The sequence below is a fragment of the Penaeus chinensis genome, chromosome 24, assembly GCF_019202785.1.
Source record: "Penaeus chinensis breed Huanghai No. 1 chromosome 24, ASM1920278v2, whole genome shotgun sequence".
Taxonomy (NCBI): domain Eukaryota; kingdom Metazoa; phylum Arthropoda; class Malacostraca; order Decapoda; family Penaeidae; genus Penaeus; species Penaeus chinensis.
The window spans coordinates 21,390,331-21,397,830 of NC_061842.1; the positions used below are offsets into that span (position 1 = coordinate 21,390,331).

The 7,500-nt window shown below is 45.6% G+C and overlaps 2 protein-coding genes across 3 annotated transcripts in view; both read left to right on the plus strand.

The window, feature by feature from the left end:
* LOC125038086 (transmembrane protein 47-like) overlaps positions 1 to 7,500 on the plus strand; it is a 415,038-nt gene that overhangs the window by 282,948 nt on the left and 124,590 nt on the right. The window lies entirely within an intron of this gene.
* LOC125038085 overlaps positions 7,062 to 7,500 on the plus strand; it is a 55,073-nt gene continuing 54,634 nt past the window's right edge. Inside the window, exon 1 of the mRNA XM_047631336.1 lies at positions 7,062 to 7,113. The gene's annotated coding sequence lies outside the window, so the exon portion shown is untranslated. The remainder of the gene's footprint in view (positions 7,114 to 7,500) is intronic.

Genomic DNA, 7,500 nt, shown 5'->3' on the forward strand with positions numbered 1-7,500 from the left:
TATAAGAATTATGCACTTTCATCAGATCAGAGTGTTCATGCAAGAAATATTTCCATACATATTGCTTGATGTTGCAAAACAGGAAATCATTTGCAGAAAAAAGATGCAACGGAATAGCTGAATGTGGAATATGAAAATGATGATGTCTTTCAGCAGGTTTATTGCGAAAGATGTAAGAGGAGGTGATCTCTCTCTCCCTCGCTCTTTCTCTCTCTTTTTCTCTTTTTCTCTTTCTCTCTCTCTCCCTCTCTCTTTCTCTCTTTCTTTCTCTTTTTCTCTTTTTCTCTTTCTCTCTCTCTCCCTCTCTCTTTCTCTCTTTCTTTCTCTTTTTCTCTTTTCTCTTTCTCTCTCTCTCCCTCTCTCTTTCTCTCTTTCTTTCTCTTTTTCTCTTTTTCTTGCTCTTTGTCTTTATCTTTTTTTCATTGTTTTCCCTTTCTTCATCTTCTCTCTCCCTCTCTCTCTCTCTCTCTCTCTCTCTCTCTCTCTCTCTCTCTCTCTCTCTCTCTCTCTCTCTCTCTCTCTCTCTCTCTCTCTCTCTCTCTCTCTTTCTCTCTTTCTCTCTTTCTTTCTCTTTTTCTCTTTTTCTTTCTCTTTGTCTTTATCCTTTTTTCATTGTTTTCCCTTTCTTCATCTTCTCTCTCTCTCTCTCTCTCTCTCTCTCTCTCTCTCTCTCTCTCTCTCTCTCTCTCTCTCTCTCTCTCTCTCTCTCTCTCTCTCTCTATCTCTCTCACTTTCTCTCTTTTTATCTCTCTCTTTTTCTCTCTCTCTTTTTTCTCTCCAATACTTCACGGATTTATTCGGGCACAGTATTGGGCGTGCAGGTGAGATGAATTTCCATTGGATGCGGGTTATTGCGTGCATATTCTCTGTTGCCATATATATATTACTGTTTTTTAACCCCTCTTTCGTTATTTAATTTTCTATTTTATGTTTATATATCTCTCTTTCCTTCCTTCTCTCTCTCTCTATCCTTTTTTCACTCTCTCTCTTTCAGTTTTTTTTCTCTTGTATTTTCGTTTCTCTTTTTTCTCTCTACTCTCAACTCATCTCATCTCTCCTTTCTTCTCCTCTCCTCTCCTCTTCTCTTCTTTCTCTCTGGTTCTCCCTTCCTCCCTCTCCCTATCTCCCCCTTTTCCTCCTTCGTTGAATTTTAGATACATATATATTTTTTTTATTTTTGTTTTATTTCATTTTAGTATGTGATGTTCAGTATCAGAAATATAAGTGGGAGTCGAATTATTAATTAATATCAGTTTTATTTCTGGTTTCATCTTTTATCCTCTTAATCCTTGTAGGATGCCTTGGGAAACCGTTGTTCAGTCATTGGCTCTCGTCCTTTGTCTTCCTTCCCTTTCCCCTCGTCCTCTCCTCTCCCCTCTTTCGCTTCTTGGGTGTTCGCTTTTCCCTCTTTTGTCTCTCGTGGGTGGTTGTCTGTCTTGTTAGATTATTTTTTTTTTTCTTTCTTCTCTCTTTCTCTCTTCTTCCCTAACTCTGACTTCTTCCATATCTCCTCTCCCTCTCCCTTTTTCGCTTACCTTCTCACTTTTCCCCTCTTCTTTCTTCTCTGTTTTTATCCTCTCCCATTCCCTCTACCCTTTTCCTCGCTCTTTTCCTTTCCTCTCTATTCCCCCACCCTCACCCCTATCGCTACCCCATCCCCTACCCTAACCCACGGCCTCACCCCCACCCTCACCCCCACCCTTACACCCACTCTCACACCCACTCTCACCCACCCCTTACACTCCCACTCACACCCCCACTCACCCCCACTATCACCCCTACCCTCACCCCCACCTCCACTCGCGCCCCCGCCCCCACTCCCCCCTCCCCCACCCCCACCCCCGCTCGCGCCCATATCGTGGCTTAGGCTTGACGTTCTTCAGAGATCCCGAGCCTAACCAAAGCCTCCTTGAGACAGCCGCCCGCGTCATAGGCTTTTCCCCTCGCCAGAGTGATGTCCCCATCTCTCTTCCTTGCTCCATTTCTCTCCCTTTCTGTTTGTGTAGATATTGTCTTCGTAATGGTTGCTTGTTTATTTATTCGTTATTGTTTTTTTTTTTTGTTTGTTTTTTTTTGGTTGGTAATCGTGTTTTTTTTTTCAATTTTCTTTTTTTTTCTCATATATACGATTCGTTATTATTATTATTATTATTATTATTATTATTATTATTATTATTATTATTATACTTCTTACTCCTTTCCTTCCTCCTCCCCACCTCTCCTTCCTCCCTCCAACCTCCCTCCCTCTTTTCCGCTCCTCTCTCTTCCTTCCTCCATCCTTACTCCTCCCTTACTCCTCCCTTATCTCTCCTCCTCCTCCTCTTCCTCCTCTATTCTCCCTCCTCCTCCTCCTCCTCCTCTTCCTCCTCTATTCTCCCTCCTCCTCCTCCTCCTCCTCCTCCTCCTCCTCCTCCTCCTCCTCCTCCTCCTCCTCTTCCTCTCTCTCTACATTCTCTCTCTCTCTCTCTCTCTCTCTCTCTCTCTCTCTCTCTCTCTCTCTCTCTCTCTCTCTCTCCCTCTCTCTCTCTCTCTCTCTCTCTCTCTCTCTCTCTCTCTCTCTCTCTCTCTCTCTCTCTCTCTCTCTCTCTCTCTCTCTCTCTCTCTTTCTCTCTCTCTCTCTTTCTCTCTCTCTCTCTCTTTCTCTCTCTCTCCCCACATCCTCCTCCTCTCTCTCTCTTCCCACCTCCTCCAACCTCCTCCCTCCTCCCTCCTCCCTCCTCCCTCCTCCCTCTTTCCTCCTCCCTCCTCCCTCTTTCCTCCTCCCTCTTCCCTCCTCCCTCCTCCCTGCCTCCCTCTTTCCTCCTCCCTCCCCCACCTCCTCATTCTAACATTGTGGGATCGAATTCAATAGATGGCGAACCCCGATAGATCCCAATCCCCCGTGGGCCTCTTCCCTGGACTGGCATTTAAGGCTTATTTTAGGATCGCGTTAAGGTCTGGCGAATGTCAGCAGGGCGTGCGTGTGCTAAACGGGGCGTGCGAGTGCGTAGAGTTTTTTAAAACTCTTGTGCGCTGGCATTTGGAGTGTGGTGGTTTTATTTCTTGCCATTAATGCAGTTGTTGATATTATTTTTGTTATTACTATTGTTCTTGTCATTATTGTTGTTATCATCATCATCGTTCTCGTTATTATAATTGTTGTTGTTGTTATCATTATTATTACTATTATTATTGTTATTTTTATTATAATTATTATCATTATTAGTTATTATTATTATTGTTGTTATGTTTTACTAATTATTGTCATATTTTTTTTTCTTTCTTTCTTTTTACCCTCTGCTGGACGGGATTGCCTTGATTGGCGTCCACGGGAGCGTATGATTTGGTCACAGACCGAAGGCAGATCGGAAGTTAACGGTCCATTGATTCTGCTTGATTGACTGCCATCTGCTCGTTACTCCAGGGCATTTGTGTGCTTGCTCAGCTCCGACTGTCGGGGCGGGAAAGCTCTGTCGGTGGGAATGCATGCGCGTGCACGTACGTACGCAAGTATACACCGAAATGCGAATGTAAACATATATGGAAGCAAAGACGCGCTCAAACACACACACACACACACACACACACACACACACACACACACACACACACACACACACACACACACACACACACACACACACGCGCGCGTATCCGATTCACGTGTTCATCTGTTCCACGTTGTTCCCGGAGTGACGTCAACACGTGTGGACCGTGGCCCTTCGAGAACGTGACTGGAACAAAGCTTCGATGCCAGTGCCAGTGCCCCTTCAGCGAGTGGGTTGTTCGAGGGCCAAGATGATTTTTTTTCTTGTACTTTTTTCTTGTACTTTTTTCTTGTACTTTTTTCTCCCTCTTCTCTCCCCATCTCCCTTTCTCCCGTCCCGTGTCCCTCCCCGTCCCCCTCACTCCTTCATTCCCCCTCCCTTCCTTGATCCCTCTCCCCTCACTCTCCTATCTTCCTCCCTTCCCTTTCCTCTCCTCTCCGCCCTCCCCATTCTCCCTTCACCTCAACCCCCCTCCTTCCCTTTCCTCTCCCCCGCCTCCCCCCACCCCCTCTCCCTCCTTCCCGTTCCCCTCACCTTCCTTCACCCTTCACCCTCCTTATTCTTCCCCCCTCCCTCCCTCCTTTCCCCTCACCTCCCTTCCTCCCTCACCCTCCTCCCTCACCCTCCTCCCTTCCTTCTATCCTTCCTTCCCTGCTCCTCCCTCCCCCCCCTCCCCCTCGTAATTTTTCACCTATCTTCAAAGCCGCTGTGATGGTCCTTGCCAGAGAGTCTTTAACTTAACGGGGGTTATAGTGCGCGTCCGGCTTTGATGAACGTCGTTAATGTGTGTGTCTTATCTAAACTCTCCCTCTCTTTATGTGGCGGGCTCTGTTTTGTATAGTATATGTACTTCAGTTTATGTGTTACTTGGGTGCGTTAGTGTGTATGTTAAGTGTTATGATATGCGTGTGTGTGGTTGTTTTATCAGTGTATACTTGACTTGAAAAAAGTGTGTTTTATTTATGTTTTGGTCACAAGATTACGTTCCAAAAAAACAAAGAAGATATATTACCATCTTCTCCCCTTCACTCGGTCTCCCCCTCTCTCTTTTTCCTACACCTTCCTCTTCCCTTTCCCTGTCCTCTTCCCCTCATTTATTCCCCCTCCACTTATCTACCCCTCCCCTCTCCCCTCTCCCCTCTCCCCTCTCCCCTCTCCCCTCTCCACCTTCTTTACTTTTCCTTTCTTCTTTCATTGTGTAACCACTCGACGGCGCCCGAGGGGCTAAACACGGAGCGGCACCAGAAAATATAAGCCACCTTGGTACGCCAAAGGGTTATGGGTGGGTGGAGAGGGAGGGAGGGAGGGAGGGAGGGAGGGAGGGAGGGAGGGAGGGAGGGAGGGAGGGAGGGAGGGAGGGAGGGAGGGAGGGAGGGAGGGAGGGAGAGGAACAAAAAGAAGGAGAGGAAGGGGGAGGGTGGGAGGGAGGGAGGGAAAGAGAGAGGGACAAAAAGAAGGAGAGAGGGGGTAGAGGGAAGGGGGAGGAAGGGGGAGAGGTGGACAAGAAGAAGGAGATTGAGGGGGAGGGAGGGAGAGAGAGAATCAAGGACAGAGAGAGAGAGAGAGAGAGAGAGAGAGAGAGAGAGAGAGAGAGAGAGAGAGAGAGAGAGAGAGAGAGAGAGAGAGAGAGAGAGAGACAGGCAGTAAGGCCGGTTCCATCGGATGAGAAAGTGTCAGGAGATGCCAGAAGGTTACATGGTCGAAGACGAAGAAACAAGAAAGCAAGGAAGAGGGAAAGAGAGGGCGAGAAAAGAAGAGGAAAAGAGAAAGAAAGCTATAGGAGGAGATTAAAGGGGAACGAGAGGGAGGAGAGGAGAGCTGGGAAAGGGCAGGCAAGAGGGGAAGAGGGAAATGTAGCGAGAATGAAAGGTGAAGACAGTGAAAGGAGAACGAAAACACAACGAGAAAAATAGACGCCATTATGAGCGAAAGGAGGAGGGGAAAAAAAAACAAAAACAAGATAAGAAGATTACTGGACGAAAGGAGAAGAGTGAAAGAGAGTGAAAGAGAAGAGCAAAAGAAGAGCGAGATGAGAAAAAAGAAGACAATGAACCGAACGGAGACAGAAGGAAAGAGAAAAAAAATGAGTTAGGGAAAAGGATTTCGTGGAAGCTTAGCACATGACGAGAGAGATCTTTCGAGTACGGCCAAACGTGAGTGTTACGGGATGGCGGTGACCCGGTGAGATGACTGGGCACCATAGCTGGACGATATGAATTGCAAATGACCAGGTACTCTTGCAGCCCGGTCGTGGTCACGTGGCAGATGCAGTGACGGATGTTGAAATCGACAGAAAAAGAATATGTAGACGCGATTAGTCCACTTGACGACACAGCTGGTGGCTCGGTAGATGGGGGGCGCGCGTGTGTGTGTGTGTGTGTGTGTGTGCGCAAGAGAGAGAGAGAAGTAGAGAGAGAGAGAGAGAGAGAATCTTGTTTGCCGTAGCCAGGTGACTTTCGCCCTGGTGGAGGCTGGAAGGGACGAGGCGCTGGTCTTACCTGTGCCCTTCTCTCGTCTGCCGGCCTCTGTGTTCATTTCTCTTCCTCTCTTTCTCCGTTTTTCCTCTTTTTCGGTGTTTTTATTTTTTATTTTTATTCATGACTTTATTTTCTGGTGTCTTTTCGTTTCTCTTTATTTCTTTTCTACTCTTCTACTCTACCCTTTTCTCTCTCTCTCTCTCTCTCTCTCTCTCTCTCTCTCTCTCTCTCTCTCTCTCTCTCTCTCTCTCTCTCTCTCTCTCTCTCTCTCTCTCTCTCACTCTCTCTCTCTCTTTGCATGCCTTATTATCTTTATATCCACCTGTTTCTCCTCTTGTACTCTTTTCCCCTCCCTCTGCCCCCCCCCCTCCTCCCCCCTCGACAGCATCGCCCACGTACATATTTAGAATAAATTTTGAGTACTTATGATGTCTATAGGGCCGAATAATCACGACAAACGAGCGTGGTGAGTGAGAGTCTTGTTAGCTGCTCTGACGTGGATGGTTAAGAGGAAGAAACAGACCGGCTTCTGCTCACTGGCTTTCTTCGTCTTCCGTTTCTTCTCCTTCTTTGTTGTGTTCTTGTTCTTGTTCTTATTCTTATTCTCTTTTTTTTTGGTAGTCTCTTCCTTGGTATAATGTGTTTTTGATTACAATAGCTCATTAGGATCGTAAACTATGTACATTTGGTTGGTTTATATTCCTGATTTTTATTTTTACATTTCACGGACGTTGATAGATAATGAATGCAAGAAAACCTTCATTAATTGTTGCAAGTCATTTTTATTGAATAATCTATAAGGCATTGACATTTGATTGATATAAAAAAATATATGAAAATTGTATATACTTGTTTAGGTTTTCTTTTTTTTTTCGGTCGTTTAACTATGAATATATTTTGTCGTGTGTATTTGTTTTTTGTTTGTCCTGCCATGTTTATTTTTTTACGATATTGAAGAAAAGTATAATGCTCACGTGTATGATGGGGGGGGGGGGGGGGGGAGAGAGACTTCACTGTTTCTGTGTTGAGTGCGAGGCGTGTGTCCGGTCGCTACAGTGTACAGTGCGCGGCCAGGCGGGGAGGGTAGTGTTCCTGGGAGGAGCCGTTTTGTGAGTGTTGTGTAGGATAAGTGTGGTGAATTAATTTGCGTTCATTGTGTCTGTTAAAAGGTTAATGTGGATGGTAGTGTTGGTTGGTATATGATGTGCTGTGTATCTTGTGTGTGGTTGGTGTATAGTGCAGGGCGTATTATTTTGGTGAATGCTGTGTAGTGTACGGTGTATGGTGCTGTAATTGGTGTATAGTGTGATTGAGAATCGTGTGGTGATTTCGTTAATATGTAGTTTGTTGTGTGATATGTGATCAGTATAAAATACTGTTTATTATATCTATATATTGTATACTGGAAGGGTTGTTATATTGTGATTGTATTTGATTGTTGTATATTGCATCGAGTTGCGGTTTATGATGCGGGTATAGTGAGTAACGAAGACTCG